This window comes from Vombatus ursinus, unplaced genomic scaffold, assembly GCF_900497805.2.
Source record: "Vombatus ursinus unplaced genomic scaffold, bare-nosed wombat genome assembly UNPS02014832.1, whole genome shotgun sequence".
Classification (NCBI taxonomy): domain Eukaryota; kingdom Metazoa; phylum Chordata; class Mammalia; order Diprotodontia; family Vombatidae; genus Vombatus; species Vombatus ursinus.
In genome coordinates, this window is record NW_020954610.1 from 2,484,803 (window position 1) to 2,508,546 (window position 23,744).

The 23,744-nt window shown below is 37.4% G+C and overlaps 1 pseudogene; it reads left to right on the forward strand.

Moving 5' to 3' along the window:
- Nucleotides 1–22,545: 22,545 nt before the first annotated feature.
- LOC114025674 lies at nucleotides 22,546–23,510 on the forward strand (annotated as a pseudogene).
- The last annotated feature ends 234 nt before the right edge of the window (nucleotides 23,511–23,744 follow it).

The following is a 23,744-nucleotide window of genomic DNA, read 5'->3' on the forward strand; positions in this document are numbered from 1 at the left end:
TTAAACAGCCCCTACATTAGAGAGGGGGGAGAGAGAAGACAAAAGGAGGCACCCAGTCTGATGGATATCCATTTATTTGGCAATTAACAAAGGGTAAGAGGGCTTTCTGTAATTTTCCCCCTAGAGTCCAAATTTAAAAGTATAGACTCAATAATGCAGCACAAAGAGAGATGTTTGCCTTTTGTAGACATGGTCTAAGTCCCTGGGCTTTGCTAATTTGGGGAACAATCATAGAAAAATAGTGTTTTTCTTTTGTAAAATTTTTACTTTAAGTGAAAAATGTATATGCTCCCTGGTATATTCAACATGAAGAATTAGAACCAGTCAAAATTAATTAACTTTTTGGGTAATTCCTCAAATTTAATTTCCCCCCAAATTTTCTATGCAGAAAGTACATACTGAGGTAACTGAATATTTTATACTGCCTTCTAAGCTAGTAAAAAAAAAAACCCTAAAAATATTTTTTTAAAAAGATTCATGAAGCTCACTGCAGAAGACCTGTCTTCATGTTTTAAAACAAAAGTCAAAAAGCAAATAATACTTTGGTTTACCTGATTTGGAATTTGGAATAAAATTCCTTACCCTCAAATTAGGCTAAGATTTCTTTGCTAACAGTTCTAATACCATACCCACCCTCTGCCCACACCATTCAACTTTCAACCCATTACTCTTTCTGTCTATCCATAATTCTCGAACTATTACTTCAAATAGACCTCTGGTCTTTCCTTTCTTCCTTTTTTATTCTCTTTTGCTACTCTAGATTTTTCTAATAATACTAGTGATGATGGGGGGCAGAGCACAGATTAAAACCACGTGCTTTTAGAATTCTTTTGAACGTATATACTCAATTATTACTAAATCTTTAGCTCTTATATCTTTATTGCAAATTGTAACCAGACAGTCTCATTCACTTGAAAAGTGTTGGGCAGAGTGAAAAATAGCAAGTTCCTCCATTGGGGATGTTTACATCCCATTTACTCTTTGAACCACCAGAGGATACCAAGAGATATAGCTAGTAAAGTTTCACATCAACCCCTCCAAACATCATTGCCCTGAGAAGTTGCAAAGGACAGTGAGTTAAGTATTGCCAAGTTCCATTAATTACCCATGGCTAAAGAAAAGTTCAAAACAAATTAAATTCTATTTTGATGGAGGAAACACAACCTATTTTAGTGAGATGGTCATGAAATGATGCATCTCTGCTTTAATTAAGAAAAGAGGACCATTACATCTGAAACGTGGATTAATTACTCTAAAAGCATTAATAAATTTGGTAAGAACCCTTCAAAAATAATGTGGTCTTTTTATTCCTACCCCCAGTAAGATTTATCCCACAGAACCATAATCTGCTTATTGATACAAATACCTCCTCCCTTTAGTTAATTTAAGGCAAACATTTCATGAGTACTCCAGGCTGAAAGGGATGGCAAATAATTTTTAGACTGAAAGTTGAAGTGGATTGATTAGGAGCAATTTTTTCTGTTTTACACAATAAAAAGATGAACTCAGTGGTTTGCCAAGCCAATTTGCAGAGCAACCTCTCCTCTCTAATTGCTGCTAGACTAATGTAGAAGCACACTCCTCGGAAGTAGAGAAATCCATTTACCCAACCATGACATTTAAGTAGCGAGAACAAGTAGTGGATTTTTCCATTACCCTTCATATAATTCTTTGCTACATTCCACCTGTGACCCTTATGTTATGAGGGCAATGTTCTTTTATACAATTTGGTAACTATAATAAAGGTCCACTTAAAAATTTTTCAGAGCACACTAAGAACATTTTTTTTTAAAAATATAATTAGGGACATAACCAATCTCACTAATTCTTGCTAATGTATTGTAAAACTGAATTATTTGATAAAAGGTCTAATAAAACCACATCTTCCAGGATGAGAAAATAACATATTTCCTCTCTGACAATCACAAAGTGCTTGTCACCAACAGCTCCAGCAATGCGGACTGCTCTTGTTTTGTATTAAATTTTCTTTCTAAAATGCTTTCAACAAAAAAAAAAAAAAACAAAACAAAAAAAAAACCCAAAAAAACATGCTAGGTCATTGAAAACAACATAGGTCCATTTAGGCAGCTTTGCATTTTTATAAAAATGAAAGGAAAAATGCCTTCAAATGGTATTGATTTTGCAACATGAGCCAAAAGCAAAAGAATACTAAATCCATTTTCCTCCTTTCTAATTCCTTTGTCATTTGAGTTGATTTCTAGAGTTTTGAGACTATGAAGTTTCTCCAGTTGGGCACACTGGGAAGGAAGTCCTATTGATGTCCCTTCAAAAAAGAAGGTGATGCTTTCTTTGGAGAAGTGGGTGATCACAGAGCAGAATTGAGGTATATGCTGTCAGACATGACTGCTTTGTCAGTTTTTCTTTGTTATAAGGGAAGGCTCACTGAATTGGAAGCATGGTATATTTGGAAATGACTAACATCAAAACAAAAGGCATAAATAAAGCATTTTTTTTAAAGTGAGGCAAAATCTAGACCAAACTGGTTCAGTGGAATGATGGATTTGGACATCCATGACTTGAATTTAAATCCGACCTCTGACGCTTTCCACCTGTATTTTCTTGGGTAAGTCACTCAACTTCCCTAGGCTCAATGTCTTCATATGTAAAATGAAGGAGTTGGATTAGATGGGCTCTGAAGACCCTTCCAGCTGTAGATTTATGATGCTAAAATAATGAGGAGATTGGAAAGAAAAGGGAACTGGAACCACTGTTATTATTGACCACATCTCTGATTAATTCAAAAGCTCTAAACCACTTGACTATCTTGTTGCTAAGAGTGTTTGTAACCTTGGGCAGGATGAAAATAAGAGTCAAAAAATAGATCAGAAATGAGACAAAGACAGTTCGTCTCCCAAAAAATTAGTTTATCATGGCCACAAAAAAAAAGTAACAAAAGACATGAAAATGCTCTTACACACTGAAATTATGTGAGCACTTTCTTGGAATTAGGGTTTCAGACCATAAGTACTTAAAACTGGGTTGAATTAAGAAAGGGGTGCCCCCAAAGAGTCAACTTCTGTGGTAAACTATAGATATTATACCCCTTTCTTTGGTATCACTAAACCCTACTCAGGATTTTGAAAACAAAGGACATTTCTCTGACATTTAGTAAAATGGTTTAAACTTTTTTATTCCCTCTCCCCGCTCCCAGTTTTTTCCCCCTAAAATTGCTTTTGGGAGTAACGATTTATCTATCAGATTTCAATCTTATGCAAATGTCACAATCAAGATATTAAAGCAAGCAAATCAGAGGTTACAAAGGAAATGCCAGCTCTGCTTTTTAATGCCGCAGCCTCCAAGTGCCACATAGTCAACAACATTTCTGGGCTTTAATAAGCATACTTTAAAATGCAATTAGGTATGCTAGTCTTTTCCTGAAAACAATTTGAAAATACAGTAACTGCACAAGTGTTAAATACCTGTTTCTTGGCAAAGTAGTGATTTGAACTGACTTGATTTAGATTGGCTACATTGTTTCTCTAAAGCTACTTTCACAAGGCAAGGAAATGGTATATTTAGGAAAGAAACGCTTTATCGATTTTTTTTCTTTGTTCCCCCTTGAACTGCACTTTAATTGGATCCAAGAATTTCAAGGACCTGTGTGAAACCTCACAGTTAGAAGCTCTGTAATTTACAGCCATGAACTGAAATTTAATGTTGATTAACCTTTGCCACTGATTGTAACCACCCAGTTATATGGTTTAGATTCCCATTTACTCCTGGTTTATTAGGAACCTTTCACATAGAAGGCTTTTTAGTAAATACTTGTTGAATGAAAACTAATTTTCTCAGATGAAACCCTTGATCAGCTTAACCTAGTCAATGCAGCTCCTACATTTGACTTGGGTAATGCTTCCAAAATTAGGCTCCACTTGGAAATCATTTGAATGCTTTATCCGTTAAAGAATTCAGTGGCCCCAGTCAGCTCTCGACAAGGGAATTCTTCAATAAGCAAAATAATTATATGGAGAATATGCAAAGATGAAGAAAGCATTATGTAGGAAAAATACATTGGACTTATAGTCAGAAGACTTGGGTTTTAATTCTGGCTCTGATACTTGCATACAATTGTGCACACAAGTCATACATAATCTTTCTGGGCATCACAAGAGAAGAAATTACCTTGTGTGAGTTGATCCTCTTTCTTGTTGACAGTACAATGAACTTGAATATTAACACAATCTCCACAAATTTCATTTCATTTTCCTCCAAAACCATAGCTCATGAATCCTCTCAGATATGATAACACTAAGGCAGCTAGGCCAGAAGGCACAATTATTTTAAAGTAAATTATTTCAGGAAATAAGTTTTTAAAAAACAGAAATAAAACATTTCCCCCATAGATCTATGGCACTCTCTCCCATAAATACACATGGGCCTCTTCACTGTTGGTCTCTAGCAAATGCATAGTCCCTTGATGGCCATTGCTCAGTTGGACACATAGTATCTACTAGATGTTGTTCCGCTGAATATTCATCTTCTGCTTCTAGCTCATAACTTTAAATGAAGTCTGTGATTATACCTCCAGCCTTTCCTCATGAAACAATGGCCCTAGAAGAAATACCCTAGAAATGGCCCTAGAAAAAATTGGCTTATTTTCTTTAGTCTGTCCTTTTCTAGAGTCTTGTGTGGACAGTATCTCATTTTCAATAGGAGATTCTTTGACTTAGATGCCTTTCTTGTGAGGACACAGAGTAGCGTCTTCTTGAGGAACTTTATAGTTTATGGTTTTCTTTGGACTAGACTTCCTGATCCACCTCTTCATAGGAGACCTCACTCTACCTTAGAGTGAACATTCCCTATGCTTCCCAGTTCTAACCTCTAAACCTACCTACTCATTAGTTATATAGGGGTAACTCACCAAACAACTACCAAATAGCTCTAGGGTTTGGGGTTCCCCAGTTTTTTCAACTCCAAACCCCTTCCACTCTCCTATGTAGATGATTGACCAGTGGAAAGGCAAAGAGACAAAGTAATTGCGTTGGAGCAAATTCATTATCCCTCTTACCTACCTGATCACATTCCGGGACTTACATACACAAATACTCCCTACCAAAGCCCAAAGGGACCTTGAGCTCATCTTTACACAGAGAATGCAGTTATTTTAATATTAACCTAAACCAAACACAAATAGGAAGAAAAGTCTTTTGGGGGGAAAACCATGTAATCATTCTAAAGCAAAAGGATTTTTTTTTGCTGTTCTCAAACCAGGATACTTCCTATTTTTGTGGATAATCGAGTTAAACGTGTATGTTCATATGCAGCAATGTGCATTTGGTACCTGTGGCATACACCTCTCACACATGAGGGTCTCTAGAAAAGCTATTCCAGGTTGAATGCACTCTCTGGGCTCACAAACACTCAAAACAATAGCTTATGAGTTGACGTGACTCTATGATCTTTCCCACTAATGTGCAGTTTTTACTTTTCTCTAGTCAGCCAGAGGAAACAATTAGTTCAAAACTTTCCCAGTTAAAATCCCATCTTCTACATGAAGCTTCTCCCAATCTCTCATAATTCTACTGCCATCCCTCTGTTAATTATTTCCTATTTATCCTGTATATATATTTGTTTGTCTTCCTCATTAGATTGTGAGTTCCTTGAGGGCAGGGATCATCTTTTGCCTCTTTTTGTGTTCCCAGAGTATAGTATAGTGCTTGGCACAGTTGGCACCTAATAAACATTTATTGATTAATTGATTAAAAACAAAATCATTTAATGAAATCATGATTAGAAAATCTGCCATAAAACATTTCCCATAAAACTAGGCCATACTTTTTCCACAAATACAAATACCATCAGATGAGCAGAGTGAACAAGCATAGAAATAACACATGCGGGGCCCACATGTGGGAAATATGGTTGTATAGGAACATAGGAATAATTTCTGCTTCCAATGCTACAGAATCCCTCGCTGCTTTGGTCAGACCCACTTCCTACTGGACTCCATGGTCTTGCTCCTATCTGAGCTCAATGTCTCCACTCTGCCTCATCTGTTCAGGGCTGGGAACTGAAATCAGGTGAATGAATAATTAGGGGCCAAGCACTGCACTCAGCTGGGCATATAAATACAAAAGCAAAGACAGTCTGTGTCCTCAAGGAGCTTACTCTCTAAGAGAGGAAATAATATACAGGTGGAGTGGTGTCAAGAGAGGGTTATTTTGTTTTAGAAAGTTACAGAAGTGATAAGTAGAGCCATAGGGGAATAGATTTAAACAAATTTCTGGTAGCAATGACAAGAGTTGATTTGATTATACTTCCAGAACTGGAAAATCAAGTGTTGAGCCCTGGGAAGGGGTGAATAGGGCAGCATGACAACTGTTGGGATGGACATGGAGTGAAGTGTGGCTATATTTTTATTCAGTTTCACTGACTTTAGGGAATTTTTTTTTCTGAACTATTATGAGGCACATACTAACTGTCTCCCTTCCTTCCAGAACTGCCACGGAAAAGTAATCTAGGCTTTCAGTTACTCTTTTGATCCCAAGCTGAGAACCAATGTATAAGAAAAGGAGAACATATTCATCCACTTTACTTCTCTTCATTAAAATTGGAAAGGAAATCATTCTCACTTTTATTGGTGTATTTACTTTCGAAAATCCAAAATCCAGCAGAGACTTAGTAGTTTTTAGTTTATGATAATCAGCATTTATTTCCTAATATACTATAACTGCTACTAGTCTTTAACTATAGTATAAGGAGGTGTTTTTGTTGTTGGTTTTTTTGTTTGTTTGCTTGTTTGTTTTTCAAAAAAGTAGTTATAATCAACTACATAAATCAGCTAGAAGTCTAGGTCCTGATCCTGAGACCTGAAAAAAATGACAGGAATACAAATAATTCAAGGGAAATAGAATAAGATTTTACATTTTGTATAATTACAAGGTGACCCACAATACTCTTCAGACCATCCATGTTCGCTGCCATCAGATATACCACTATATGAAGATGACAATAAGCATAAATGACTATAGCCAAATTTGGACGAGATTTTTTTAAAAAAGAAATGAAATGAAAAGACATCATGTTTATTAAAATTAATCTCTCCTATCTTTTCTTAGAACATATTATATAATGATTCCTATTTACTGTCTGCCTTATTTATATCTTTAGATCACTATATATTTATCATAAAGTCATAGATACAGTCTTTCACAGTTGAAAGCGACCTGCGTGGTCATCAAATCCAGCAAATATCTAAACAAGAATCCTCTCTACAACATCTTTGAAAAGTGGTCAGCTATGTAAATGGTTATGTAAAAGGTACATGTAAGGCATGTAACAACAGAAACAATAACATTTTACCTCCAAGAGGAAAATGACGAATCTCTTGGTCAAAAGGTACATACATTTTAGTCACTTCCTTAGGATAATTCTAAATTGTTTTCCAGAAGAGTTGGACCAATTTATATCTCCACCAATATTGTACCAACATATTTATCTTTCTATAACTCTTGACATTTAATATTCCCACATTTTATAATTTTTGCAAATTTGCTGGGTATGAGGTGAAACTGCAGAGTTGTTTTGATTTTCATTTTTGTAATTATTCTTAATTTAGAGCAACCTGATATGCACTTGTTAATAGTTTGCAATTATTATTTAGAGAACTGTTTGTTCATATCCTTTGATTACTTAACCCCTAGGGAAATGGCTCTTGGTCTTATGTAATTGTCTTAATTTCCTATATGTCTTATATAGTAGACTCATACTCATAGACTCATTAAAGGAAAAAAAGAAAACCTAACCAATATTTTTCCAACTGACAGCTTCCTTTCTTGTGTTAGTTGCATTGATTTTATCCATGCAAAAGCTTTTGAATTTCATGTAATAAAAAATTACTTTCTATATTTTTTGTGATCATGTTTACCTCTTGTTTAAGAATGCACACTCTAGCCACGATTCTAAAAATTACTTAACCTAATTTCCTTCTAATTTTTTTTATGGTGTGATCAACAAAATTCAGGTCATACATTCCTTTTGATCTTATAGTTGTATTTGGTATAAGATGATGTTCCAACTCTAATATCTATAAAGACTGTGGAGTATTTTCAATACCAAGCTTACTAAAGAATTGAAAATGTCTTGGGAGGGAAATATTTAATAATTTAGGGAGACATTATGGTGATGTTACTTTTTATTAACAAATCATTCTTGTAATTATTACTTAGATTCTTAGATGGATAAGTGATTTCATTGATGTGGGATGAAATTACAGAATTTGTATATATACTTGTGCAAATCAAAACTTCATTTTTTTTCTAATTAACAACAAATTCTCTTCCTTTCAGCTACTCCTCCACCCCAGGTGGGAAGAAAAAAATATATACAAAACTCTTGTAGCAAATATGAATAGTCAAGCAAAACAAATTCCCGCATTGATAATGTCCAAAAATATATGTCTTACACTAAATATTGAGTTCATACCCTCTTTGTTAAGAAGCAGGCAACATTCTTCATCACTGGAACTCTGAAATTAAGATTGCTCATTGCAGGAATCAGAGTTAAGCCTTTCATAGTTGTTCTAGTTCTGCTCATTTTACTCTGAAGTAGTCCATATAAGTTTTCTCAGTTTCAGAGAAACCATCCCTTTCATTGGTGCAGTGGACAGACTACAGAGTCTAGAATCAGGAAGACCTGATACACTTACTAGCTAGCTATGTGACCTTGAACAAGCCACTTAACCTGTAGCTGCCTTAGTTTCATCAACTGGAAAATGGGAATAATACTATCACCTACCTCTCAGGGTTGTTGTAAGATTCAAGTGAAACAATAATTGTAAAGCACTTAGTACAGTGTCTGGCACATAGTAGGCATAATATAAATTTTAGCTACTATTATTATTAATTATTAGGGCAGTTAGGTGGCACAGTGGATAGAGTACTGGGCCTGAGGTCAGGAAGACCTGAGTTCAAACCCTGCCTCAGGTACTTACTAGCTCTGTGACCCTGCGCAAGTCACTTAACCCTGTTTGCCTCATTTTCCTCATCTTTAAAAAGAATTGGAGAAGAAAATGGCAAACCACTCCACTAGCTTTACCAAGAAAACCCCAGATGGGGTCATGGAGAGTCAGGCTCTCTCTGAAATGACTAAACAATCAAAAAACCCAAAAACTTTTATTACATTACATTCACATACCATAATTTGTTCAGCCATTCCCAATTCATAAGCACCCTTAATTTCTAGTTCTTTGCCACCACAAAAATAGTTGCTTTAAATATTTTTCCCCGTAGGACTTTTTCTTCTTTCTTGCAGTTATGGATATTGATCTATATTTTTCTTTCTCTGTTCTGACTAATATCATAGTATCAAGATTATATTTGTATCATAGAAAGAATTTAGTAGAATTCTACATTTTTCTATTTTCACAAATAGCTCATGCAATAATGGAATTAAGGTTTGACAGAATTCTCTCTCTCGCTCTTTTTTTCGGGGTGGGGGTGAGGCAATGGGGTTAAGGGACTTGCCCAGGGTCACACAACTAGTAAGTGTCAAGTGTTTGAGGCTGGATTTGAACTCAGGTCCTCCTGACTCCAAGGCCAGAGCTCTAACTATTGCGCCACTTAGCTGCCCCTCAGAATTCTCTTTTAAAGCCTTGTCTCCCAGGGTTTTAATTTGGAAATTTATTTTTTTTACTTGATCAATTTCTTTCTTTCTTTCTTTCTTTTTTTCTGAGTGGCTCAGTGGATAAAGAACTGGGCCTGGAGTCAACTCTGAGTTCAAATCCAGCCTGATAAACTTACTAGCTGTGTGACCTTGGGCAAGTCACTTAACCTTTGGCTGCCTTAGTTTCCTCAACTGAAAAATAGGAATAATACTAGCACCTACTTCTCAGCGTTGTTGTGAAGATCAAATGAAATAATATGCCCAGTGCCTGCCACATAGGCGCTTAATGCTTATTTCCTTTTTATTTCTTGTTATAATCTAAGTATTTTATATTTATAAATATTCATCCATTTCATTTAAGTTGTTGATTTTGTTGGCATGCAGTTGGACAAAAGTTTCTAATAAGTTCTTTTTATTTGTTGTAAATTCTCCTTTTTCATTTCTGATACTTGGAATTTTATTTTTCCTTTTAAAAAATCAAATTACCTGGGGGCAGTTAGGTGGCACAGTGTATAGAGCACCAGCCCTGGAGTCAGGAGAAACTGAGTTCAAATCTGGCCTCAGACACATTAACACTCACTAGCTGTGTGACTCTGGGCAAGTCACTTAACCCCAATTGCCTCACCAAAAAAAAAAAAATCATATTAGCTAAACATTTATTTTGTTGGTTTTTTTCTTTCAAAAACTATCTCTTAGCTTTATTTATTAATTAAATGGAGTTCTATGTTCAATTTTTTTTCATTTCTTTATTTTCATGATTTTCATTTGGGTATTTAATTGAGTTTTTTTTAAATGTGTTGTTTTTCTAGTTTGAATGACCAATTCAATTAAATAAATATTAAATGCCTACTCTGTGCCATGCACTGGGCTATATGCTGGAGATACAAATAAGAAAAGAGAGACAGTCCCTGCACTCAAGGATATTATGTTCTAATGGGGCAAGGCATGTAAAAGAAGCTGGAAAAAGAGTAGAGGACACCAGAAAGCATCTTATTCCATGGAGTTGTGACCAGGCAGAGCTGCAGATGGAGAGTGGAAAATTCAATGAGCTATTCCCTCTCTTTTGTTGATGAAAGATTTTAAAGATATAAATTTTACCCTAAGGATTGCTTTGACTGTATCCCACATATGTTGGTATGTTGTTTCAATGCTGTCACTATCTTTCATGAAATTATCAATTGTTTCTATGATTTATTCTCTGATCAACCAATTCCTTAAGATTAAAAATTATTTTAGTTTTCCACTAATTTTTAATCCTTTCTTCTATAGCCTTTTATTGAATATAACATTTTACTGTGCTACTGTGAGCAAACAATATGTTCATGTTTCTTTTCTGCATTTGTAACATTTTTATGCCTACTACATGATCAATTTTTAAAAAGTGTCATGCACAGCTGATATATACATATATACACATACATATATGTGTATATATGTATGTGTGCATGTATACACACACACACACATATATATATTCCTTTCTATTCCTATTTCATAATCACTAGAGAGCTATCATAGTTAACTCTCCTAAAATTTAATTCAAATCCTTCTTTCTTGTGTGGTGTTTTCTTTTTGTTGTTGTTGTTGTTGTTAGATTTGTCTAGCTCTGAAAGCTGTACACTGGAATCCTTTACAATCCTGGTTTACTTCCATATATCTCTTTGTAATTTGTTTAGCTTTTCATTCAAGTATATCGGTGCTATGCGTATTCAGTACATATATATTAAGTATTGATATTAATTCACTGTCTATGGTACCTTTCAATATAGTTTCCCTATTTATTTCTTTTAATTGTTTATTTTTGCTATTACCTAGTCTCAGATCATGATTGTTACCCTCTGATTTTTTTCAGTTCATTTAAAACATAGTGGATTTTGTTCCAGCCCCTCTGTATGCATCTTTACGCTTCAAATGAGTTTCTTATAAGCCACATATTGTCAGATTTTGCTTTCCGTTTTGTTATTCTTTTCCATTTTATAGGTGAGTTTATCCAATTTATGCTTATAATTATTAATTATTCGTTTCCCTCCATCCTATTCTCTCACATCTTTTGCTCTCTTTGTTCCTTGTCCCCTCTTTTTAAAGAAGAGGAGAGTGTTGAGAGAAGAGTGTGCTTAGCACTGGTGCTCTGAGCAATTAGTTTCCACTCCTTTTTAACCAGACTCCCATTATAAGTTCTTATCCTTTCTTTCTTTTTTCCTTTTAACACCTTAGAGTTTTTTTGCTTATGACGCTCAGAATATACCCTTCTCCTTATTCCTTCATGTTTCTTTGTTAGATTGAATATATTTCTTCATCAGATTATTTACGTTTATATGCTACCCCTTTCTGACCAGTTCAAATGAAAGTGTGATTTATTTGACATCCATTCCCCCCACTCCTTCTTCATTTGTATAGAGTCCCACTGGCATACTCCAATTATGTTGAATTTACTCCAATTATGTTAAATAAATTTTCTCAATCTTCCTCTCCTGTTCTTCTTTAGTGTATCCCCTTTCCCCGGGGGTATACAGGGGATTCGAGGAAGGACTAGTACTTCTGATGTGAAGGCTGCCAAGCCCTTTTCAAGGCTGCTCATCCACCTTTGGTGACCCCCTGCCAACCAGTTCTCACCTGTGGCTCCAAGAAGCTGTAGCATGCATAACAGTCACATCCCAGTAAACTATCTCAGCAGGCAGGCTAAACCAGGTTGAGGCTGAACCAATGGGCTTCAAACCCATCAGTGAGTTAGGGAGGTGTCTACCTCAATCATGTGAAGACTTCCCCAGTGGAATAGGCAGATAAGAACATTTTGTTTCAATGGGCCATGAAGGTGGTAGAGGCAGGTGCTGTGGAGTGCTTGGAGCTTGGTTAGACACCGAAGACTCTAAAGTCATCCACTGCATCCAAAGCCATCACCAGTCATCTTGACTTTTGTCTTGCCACTAGACTTCAATGACTCTGGGAGAGAGAGTGAAGCTAACAATTTCATACAACTCTGCCTCCAATTTAAATGAGAGTCAAAAGGCATAATACATATCATATTACTATTTCATCATTCTATTATTTTGATGTTCCATAATTTTACAATTTTATCATTTATTATTTTACCATTCAACTACTATTTTATTGCTTAGTAAAATAGTAACACCGTAAAATAATAGGTTATTTTACTTATTATTTTACCTGTCTTGAAGTCCTGTGGTAACAGGTTAGTGATGAAGCAGCAGGTGCAAGTACACTGAGAGCTGCAGTCACTACCCTGCACATAAGTGGCCCATGCCATAGGGTTGTCTTCTCGCTGGACTGAAAAAACATCGGGATTTGGCAGCCCCCTGGGTATGTGAGCAGCCTTCTTAAGGACCACACTGCTTACCTCCTAACATGAGGAAGGAGCTAGAAAAGGTGTCCTAAAAATTGTCTGCTTCACCTAATTCTGACCTGCTTACTGAATCAGGTGAGGAATCTCACCCTGCAGTTGAAACACAAAAACATGTGCAAAAACTTTTGTGAAGATGATTCTACTCACCACTAATACATGGAATTTGCACACATTTATGGACAAGAAATCTAGTAGACCTGAAAGACAAATAGCTCCTGTTGCAAGAGAATTCAGCAGGTATCACATCCAAATAGCAGGCCAGAGTTAAATAAGGTTGGCAAATGAAGGGCAGCTTACCCAAGTTGGGGCTAAATGGTTTTTCTGGAGTGGTGGTAGTGATAAGAAGAGCCATGAAACTGGCATAGGTATCATAATCAAAACTAATCTAGTCAACAAGCTTGTATGCCTCCCAAAAGGAGTAAACCATCAGCTTATGACAATGCAATTGCCACTTTCAGGAAAGCGACATGCTACCATCATCAGTGCATATGGTACCATCATGACAAACCCTGATGAGGTAAAAAAAAAAAAATTGATGAAGATCTGGAGACCATCATCAATGTGCCCAAAGAGGACAAGCTTGTAATTCTGGGTGACTTTAACACCAAAGTAGGCACTGACTTATCAGACATGGCAGGGAATCCTTAGGACAAATGGAGTTGGTAACAGCAATGGGTCGGTTACTACTGAAGACTTGTGTATCTCACGACCTCAGCACCAACACTGTCTTCCATTTACTTAAATGCAACAAAACTTCATAGATACACCTTTGCAGCAAACATTGCATTTAATAGATTATGTTATTGTAAGGAGAAGACACAGACAAGATTTGAGAGTGACAAAGGCAATATATAGTTCAGAGTGCTGGACCAATCATAGACTTATCCTCTCCAAGCTAAACATTTACATTCAATAAAAGCAGCATTCTCAAGGCATGACAACTATCAAAAGACTCAATGTCAACAGATTAGAGCTCTTCTCCATGTGTGGACAGTTTGTTACTGACTTGGAGGGAAAGGTAAACCAACATGCTATTAGTAACCATGGAGCAGAAAAGGAGTGGACAGCTTTCAGAAAATTGGCACATAGCACCACATTTACTTATCTGGGCCAGAACACTCACAAACATCAGGATTGGTTTGATGAAAAGATGTGGAAATTCAGAAGCCACTAAATGAAAAAAGAGGGTCTACCAGCAGGATAGTCCATCCATCTCTAAAAAGGCAGTTTAGTTTCTCAAAAGTAAAGTGCAAGCAAAACTTAGAGAGATTCAGTTTTCTTAGCTCAGTAAAAAAGCAGATGAAATTCAGTTTTATGCTGATAGTAACAATCCAAAGCATTTTCACAATGCCTTGAAGGCTATTTATGGGCCAAAGACCTTTGGTGCATCTCACCTACTCAGCAGTGATGGGGCCACACTGATCAGTGATAAGGACATGATCTTGGAGAGATGGGTTGAACACTTCCATAGCTTTCTCAACAGACCATCATCAACCAATGCTGAAGTCATTGACCGTATACCTCAGGGTGAAGTCAATCCTTCTGTAGCCAAACACCCAACTGAAGAAGAGGTTTTGAATGTTATTTGAATGTTATTAGGCTCCTCTTGTGTGGCAAAGCGCCTGGTGATGATTTCCTGTGCTTTAATATAAAAAAAAATTTAATATGGAGTTGTTTGCCCTTGAAATCCCCATTATCTTTATTTCAGATATCGGTCCTTCCTCCTCAATTAGAATTAACTTCAAAATAGTCTAAATTCTTCTACTTCTTCCTCTATATTTTTAATAATGAAATTATCATTTATAAAAGTCAAAACCAGTATTACTTGCTCTGCTTCTGAAAGAGACATCCAGCAGATATCTGGATAGTTAAAGTTCCTCATGTTTCCAAACTCCTTATATAATTTCTCCTTTGGTCCAAGTGGTCTGTAATAAACTCCCACGATACCACTGCTTCCTTTTTCTCTCAGTATTTATTCTTACCTATATAGTCACCACCATTTTTCCTACTTCATATTCCTAAATATATCTTCTTAATGTAGTGCCCCCTCTGGACAATCTTCAACTTGTAATCATAGGTTGAGTTCCTAGGACATAACCATCAAGTTCATGGTCACCTGTGAGTCTATACTCCTAAAATTATAGTTCATGAGACCTCCACCAGTATTTTACCTTAAATAGCAAGAAGATATACTTAGCTCAACAAAAAGGCATTTACTGAACTGGCATTGTAATAATAATAGCTACAAAACATTCTCCCCAATAAATTTGGGGTGAATTCTCCCACAAATATGTCACATGGAAGAGTAGGCATACACAAAGAACATACTAGCAGAAAGAGACATTCTCAGGAGGAAAAAAATACATGCACGCGCGCGCACACGCACACACACACATATATAGCTACACCCAAACACATTGACAAATAGTTATATTCACTTATCTGCATGCCTATTTGTTTCCTCCCAGTAAAATGTAAGCTCCTTGAGGCCAGGTATTGTTTTGCTTTTGTTCTTGAATCCACAGCATCAGGCACATAGTATGTATTTGATAAATGCTTGTTGAATTGAAATATCTATCCCTATGCATTCCCTTCTCTCTTATATAGTCTTTTTTTTTTTTTTTGGTTCAAATAGTGGGATGGAAAACGGACTAAAACACCAAGGAATAATCAGTTTCTACCAAGTTTACAAGGGATAATCCTGAAAGAGATTACACCTACAGAGCCAAATAAGCAAAAATATACTTTTATCAGCAGTTTGCTCCATATAATTGCCACTTGTTGAATTTACACCTTTCAGCCCACCAATGATAATGACTATAGCACTACCATACCGCGCTCCCTTAATATACTGCTTTAGTTATCACCAGGAACAGAAAACAATTTCATTTTGCAGCTATTCCAGGATTACCTCCCTATTAAGAAAACAAAAACAAAACCACTAAGCAGATAAAGTTCATTAGAATGAACAATGTAAAGAAACAGAAGAAAAGGGGTTGGGGAGCTTTAGTGACCAACAGGAGGAGATGACCAGGAAAAACAGGGGTCTCACGCTCCAGTTTACATATAAAATTTTCACTCACTCTTCCTTTGCCCTACAAAATGGAAGCACAACTCCCCAGCGCTTTTTTTTTGCAAATCAACCTCTTGCCTAAGCTTTCCAGACAAAGGACTTAATTGTTTTTCTCTCTAAGAGCCTACAGAGACTTAAACTGTCCAGGGCCAGGTCCTCCCAGCCTAGTTCAATTCAGTTAAATCTCATCCAACCAAGCTCTGGCTTTTGGATCCGTGCTGACCCAGCTACCTACCCCAGGGTACTACACTGGGAAGTAGGAGTGGGAATGGGAATGAGAAGGGAGAAGATACTGAGAATGGGACCCAAGCCAGGGGCTACTCAAAGGTATGTAGATATAATCTCCTCTCCTGCTGGGGAGAGGCTAAAATAACAGGGATAACTTTCCTGAATCATTCAAAGTAGCTGTCTGCCCAGATGGGTAATGTGTTCACATAACACAAAAGGTTCCCCCTTACAATTCAAACGTGCCCCCACTTCTCAGCATACTCAGTTCTATTAAAAACTGAGGAATTATAATGTTTACACCTCTCAGTTCCACAACCCTAAGGAAGCAAGGGAGAGCTAATAGAACATGTGACATACGGACCAAACAAGAACACCAATGTCAATCCACATATTATTAGTAAAGCTTAATTTTTCACATTTTTTAGCTAAAAATAAATATAAACAGAAGTACTAATATAATAATAATTGAATTATGATGGATTTAAATGGAAGATTCATTATAGAATTTAAAAAAATGATTTGCAATCTAAACATTTTTGGGAAGCCTTACTCCTACAGATAGGCAAAAAAATACTCTGGGTAACAACACCCCAATCTTTTAGGGCAAGAGACATACATAGTATCCAGTTAGCAAATTCTTCAGTCTTTCTGAATGAAAAAATGTATAACTTTTTACCCATTTGTAAAAAAATTGAAGTTGAAAACAAAATATAGAATAATAATCTTGTGCACACTCCATTTTTAGAGAGCACCATTTAATTAGATTCACATGATTCCAGGCAAATATACTTTTGCTGGCCCTTCATTTGGCACATTCCAATAGTTTAAGCCATGATATAGAAATCTAAATCCTTTATTTAGACTCCATTTTTGGAGCCAGCTGTTCCCTTCCCAAATCTGCTTCTCTCCTCTTAAGTCCCGACCTCAACTGACAACATTAGTGAAAATACCCCTGAGCCTTTAAGTTATTTATTTTCTTGTATAGGACTTCATAACTCTTAAATTTTTATATTTCTTCTAATGTTATTATTTATCCCTACACGAATCACAACAGAGAATTGTTACTGAGATTTGATTTTCACATGTCCCCATTTCCTAAGAGGATATTCGCACTGAGGGGTATATGGGGTGTTCAAGGAGGACTAGGACCTCTGGTGTGAGGGCTTGCTGATATTTATGGGCCTCGAACCAGCGAGTTAGGGAGTTGTCTACCCCAACCATGACTTTCCCCCAGCAGAATGGGCAGATGAGAACAATTTGTTCCAATGGTCATTAAGGCAGCTTGATCAAAGGCGCCAAGGTCATCCACTACATCCCAGGCCATCACCAGTCATCTTGACTTTTGTGTTGGACTTCAATGACTCTGAAAGAGAGAGTGAGGCTGATGACTTTGTGCAACTCTTCCTCACTTAAATCTAATTTTCATGCATGAGTCAAGGCATCGCCCTGTAAGGACAAACAACAACAGTATCCACAGATGAATTGGGAGTTGTTGCCAATCTTCTGAATATCTGAGTTTGGATACTGCCAGAAGCAACTGATGGACTATACCTTGAGACTTCTTGGAGAGAATATATTGAAAGCATGAGGATTCACCCTGAAACTACAGAATCAATGAACCCAAAGGATGCTTGGAACTAATGAGACAGGGTACCCACTATAAGTCATACCAAGGGAGAAGAGTTATCAATCCTGTGTGTATGTTTATTTATGTGTGTGTTTATATGGGTACATACCACATACTACATATAAATAGGCTATCCCACTAAAGGACAGACCAAGAAGTCCATATCAGATGACCTGGTTGAGTTGGAGTCCCAGAAATTTAAAATGGAGACAATTATAGGCCATGAATAATAACCTAGGTGAAGGGTGTGGTCTAGGAAACGGGGTTATGTTCAGGCACTTAAAATTAGCACCAGCAGCATATACAGGTTCAGCTCACAGCAACACTAGAATGTTTATGTTTAAACTGAAAAAGCAGAGTACTATTAAACTGAAAGGTAAAATCAATTTAATTTAAGTGCTGTGTGGGCAGACCTGGAATTTGGCTCCAATGGCATTCAAGACTTGGGTACTTTTAGTTTCATATCTCAGTTGAATGAGCATCATTTCCCCAAACACCAATAGAAGGATTTGGCTGAGTAATAAGGCATAGAGAATACTGTCTGTCTCTGTAACCTTCACCTCCCCTCAGAATTTTTCAGGAGCCTCTCCTATCCAAGTTCCAACAAAATAAAGCTTGGGCCTCTTTATGAAATATATGCAGGTCACTACACAAAGGGACAGCGTAGAGATGAGATGACTCAGCAAATATCTGAGACAGAGCACTGAGCTTGTAAAAAGCAGAGTTTTCCCCTGTACATTCATTGACATAATATGTTAATGTAAACCTTTGTTAAACCACTCATTGATCAATTTTTTTGTTACCTAAAAAACATTTTTAAAAAAAGTTATTTCTTTTGTTTGTTTCTGCCCTGCTTTGGTAAGACTATTTGCAGACTGGGTGTAAAAAGTCAACAGCTATTTCACATTTCTTAACTATGAACTCTGGGAGGTACACATTTTGCTAAAAAGCAGAAATCGAGGAGGCAGAGCCAAGATGGCGGAGTGAAAGCAGTGACTTGCTTGAGCTCTCTCCCAAACTCTTCTAAATACCTATAAAAAATGGCTCTAAACAAATTCTAAAGCAGCAGAACCCACAAAAAGACAGAGTGAAACAAATTTCCAGCCAAAGACAGCCTGGATGGTTGATCAGAAAGGGAGCACAGTTCATTGTGGGCAAGCAGGTTGCAGCAATCCTGGAACAGGCCACAGAGGACTGAATCACGGGCAGCTGTGGTGGTTTCCAGACTTCTCAACCCAGGAATGCCAAAGACAACTTAGAAGGTCAGTGGGGAAAAGTCTGTGTCTATGGTGAGAGAGAGAAGCCTGTCGATCTCAGCTCCAGTCCACGAGCTCGGCTGGGGCAGCGGCTGCCTCCTGAGCTTCTGGCCCACAGACTGAGGGGGAATCAAGTGGCTGATCAGAGTGGGATTGCAGGAATCTCCTGCTGGTGCAGGATTCTCTTACTTTGCCCGTGCTTGGATCTGGGTCACAGTTCTGGGTGGCGGTCCTGGGGCAAGGAGGAGCGTTGGCACGGTGGAGCTTGTAGTGGCTGTGGAGAGGAAACCCTCCTCACAGTTCCAAGACAGAAAAGAGTGCTCATAGACCAGAGCACAGGCCAGGAAAGGAGTAAACACCTCGCCCTTGATCATAGCATCTTGGAAGAACTGAAAATTTACAGCTCCCTAGAAGTATCTCTGAAAACAGCTGCACAAAACCCCTGAAGCTTGGGACAGTACATTCTTCACACTGGAAACAGACTCCTACCCTAACAAAGAGTTTATGACTCAAGTAATTGACCGGGATCATGAGCAAGCAGCACAAAAAGAGTCAGACTATATTATCTTACTTTGATAACAAAGAAGATCAAAATGTACAACCAGAAGAAGACAACGAAGCCAAAGCTCCTACATCCAAAGCCTCCAAGAAAAATATGAATTGGTCCCAGGCCAGGGAAGAGCTCAAAAAGGATTTTGAGAAGCAAGTAAGAGAAGTAGAGGAAAAACTGAGAGTGATGCTAAAGGAGACCCAAAAAAATACTGAAGAAAATAACACCTTAAAAAATAGCCTAACCCAAATGGCAAAAGAGGTCCAAAAAGCCAATGAGGAGAAGAATGCCCTCAAAAGCAAAATTGGCCAAACAGAAAAGGAAGTCCAAAAGCTTACTGAAAAAAATACTTCCTTAAAAATTAGAATGGAGAAATTGGAAGAGAGGGACAATTTGAGAAATCAAAGCACTGTAACTAATCCAAAGGAATGAAAAAATAGAAGAGAATGTGAAATATCTCATTGGAAAAACAACTGACCTGGAAAATAGATCCAGGAGAGAGAACTTGAAAATTATTGGACTATCTGAAAGCCATGATCAAAAAAAGAGCCTAGACATCATCTTTCAAGAAACTATCAAGGAAAACTGCCCTGATATTTTATCAGAGGGCAAAATAGAAATTGAAAGATCACCTCCCGAAAGAGATCCCCAAAGGAAAACTCCTAGGAATGTTGTAACCAAATTCCAGAATTCCCAGGTCAAGGAGAAGATATTGCAAGCAGCCAGAAAGAAACAATTCAAGTATTGTGGAAAAACAATCAGGATAACACAAGATTTAGCAGCTTCTACATTAAGGGTCCGGAGGGCACGGAGTATGAGGGCAAAGGAGATGGGACTACAACCTAGAATCACCTACCCAGCAAAACTGAGTATAATCCTTCAGGGTAAAAAATGGTCATTCAATGAAAGAGGGGACTTTAAAGCATTCCTGAGGAAAAGACCAGAGCTGAATATAAAATCTGACTTTCAAATACAAGACTCAAGTGAAACATGGAAGAGGTAAACAGGAAAGAGAAATCATAAGAGGCTTATTAAGGTTGAACTGTTTACATTTCTGCAGGGAAAGATGATATTTGTAACTCATGAGTCCTTTGTCAGTATTAGGGTAGTAGTAGGGAAAAATTGTATGTTTGTATAGATAGGTAGAGGGCACAGGGTGAGTTAAAGATGAAGGGGTGATACCTGGAAAATAAAATTAAGGGGTGGGAGAAGATTATACTGGGAGAAGGAGAAAGGGAGAAGTAGAATGAGGTAAAATATCTCACATGAAACAGACAAGAAAGGGCTTTTACAGTGGAGGAGAAATGGGGGAAGGTGAGAGAGAATGAGTGAATCTTATTCTCATAAGATTTGGCTTAAGGAGGGAAAAACATACACAATGGGGTATAGAAATCTATTTTACCCTACAGGAAAATAAGGGGGGAAGGGAAGGGGGGTTGATAGAGGGGAGCGCAGATTGAGGAAGGGGATAATCAAGAGCAAACACTTCTCAGAAGGGACCAGGTCAAAAGAGAGAATAGAATAAATGGGGGGTAGCATAGGATGAAGGGAAATATACTTAGTTTTTCACAACTGGACTACTATGGAAGTGTTTTGCATGACTACACATCTATAACCTGTACTGAGATGCTTGTCTTTTCAATGAGGGTGGGTAGGGAGAGAGGAAAGGAGAAAATTTGTAACCCAGAGTTTTAAAAACACATGTTAAAAATAAAAAAATAAAAAATAAAAAATAAAAAGAAATCAATTTTTAGTTCTTGTGAGAGAGAAAGAATGTCTGCCTATTTAAAAAGAAATATTAAGAATGCCTATTTAAATGTAAATTAAATTACTATGTTTACATGTGTCAATTAAAACTCCCTGAAATATTAGTATTTGCTTCATCTGCAGTCATTTTTTAAAACAGAAAACCTTTGAGGATTAAAAGTTCTTCTGTATCCCGTGACAGCTGCTAAATATAGCCTGTCACTAGATCCAGGGTGATTTGATATAAGGGTTAAGATTATGCCCCCTTGCCAGCTAACTGTGTATTTTTTCAACTCATTCAATTCAGGGAAAGATCTAGAATCCTATGAGACCTTCAGTACTATAAATCCATCTTTATTCCTTGAGAGCAAACAGGACTTGAATCAGATGAGAAGGAATGCTTTGACACTGGGCATGTAAAGGCAGACCCTTACTTGTTGCCCAATAGTCAGGGGACATTTCTGCAAATCACTGGAGGTAGCCACTTCTTGGCCCTTCCCTGCACCAACCTTAGTGTGTGACTGGGACTTACCTGCCTAATGGCCTTGTGATAGCACATATTTTGCACTCTTTGAGGGAGAAAAAAACTGAAGTGGCCACTCACTTCTGGAACTTTGCCCAATGGCCCAGCATTGTAAGAACACACCTGAACGGCCAGGTGGAGACTTAAAATTTACATTTGCATTAGAGAAGGTCTTTGTTTAACTGGGACAGTTGACTACACCATGTGATTTTAGGAGCAATGGGAAGACTCCTCTGCTTTCTCAAAATCTCCTTCACAGGCTCATTAGAGCCTGAAATCCCATTAGCCAAGAATACCTGTTTTAAGACTTCCAAAGACCTTTGATTTTGTTGTTATGGGTATTCCCTCCACCAATGATTACAATGTTAGCTTTTCTTCTTTTCCCTTCCTCCCATTTAAAAATAAAGTTTAATGAGTTGTTGTTGCCAAAACAATTTAGCACCTAGTGGCCAATCTGGTAATGAGCCTCTCAGTACATATATACGCTGGTCCACTGACGACAAAGCAAGCTATTACCAGGCTACCATAATTTGTATCCTACTGGCATAGCCTGCAGGATGCTAGTCGCCTCTACAACAGGGTGAGATGTTGGCTTAGAACTTTAATGGAGATTAAGTAGGGTGTGAGCATTTCATTCTATTTTTTTAAAAACCTGAAGAGCTCTCTTTCCCTTCTCTCAAGATGGTGGACAAAAAAACCCCCAAAGGAAAAGAAGGTCCAATAGGAAAAAAAGGAGAAAAACAAGAAGGAAAATGTGGCTGAAAAGACAGTGAAAAAGTCTTGAAAGCACTGCAGTCGGAACCCAGTCCAGGCCTGAGGGATTGGCAGATACTCTAGGTCTGCAATGTATTCCCATAGAGCCATGTACAAGCGGAAATACTCTGCACCAAAAACCGAATTGAAAGGAAAAAGAAAGAGAAGGTGCCTGCTACTATCTCAAAGCCAGTTGGTGGTGATAAGAATGAAGAAACCTGTGTAGTTAAGATTCGAAAGATGCTGAGGTATTACCCTACTGAGGATGTGCCTACAAAGACGCTAAATCATGACAAAAAGCCCTTCAGCCAGCACATGAGGACACTTCGATCTAGCATCACCCTGGGCACAGTTCTGATCATGCTCACTGGCCACCACTGGGGCAAAAGAGTGGTTTTCCTGAAGCAGCTGGCGTAGTGGCTTACTACTGGTGACTGGACCTCAGACCATCAGCCCTGTTCCTTTGAAAAGGACCCATCAGACATTTGTCATTGCCACCTCTACGAGGGTTAACCTTTTGAATGTAAAAATTCCAAATCATCTTACTGATGGCTACTTTAAGAAGAAGAGGCTCTGTGAACCTAGACACCAAGAAGGAGAGATTTTTGAAAAAGAGAAATATGAGATTATGGAGCAGCACAAGGCTGACAAGAAAACGGTGGACTCTCAGATTCTGCCCCGAATCAAGAAAATTCCTCAGCTCGGTGGCTACCTGCATTCTGTATATTCTTTTTCCAACAGAGTTTATCCTCACAAACTGGTGTTTTAAATGCCTTGCACAGAACTCTCATTAAAATATTTGGAATAAAAAAAAAACCTGGAGAATTGAGGGGCAAAAGGGGCACAAATTGGTTTCACAGATTTAAAAAAAATCCTCAAAGGCTAGAATAGACAGAATCTAATAAAATGAAATTTAGTAAATTTCTACTCAAAGATTCAAAGAATCTCTTACACACATACAGAATGGGGAAAATCATAGGCAGAAACCATTTATGTGAAAAAA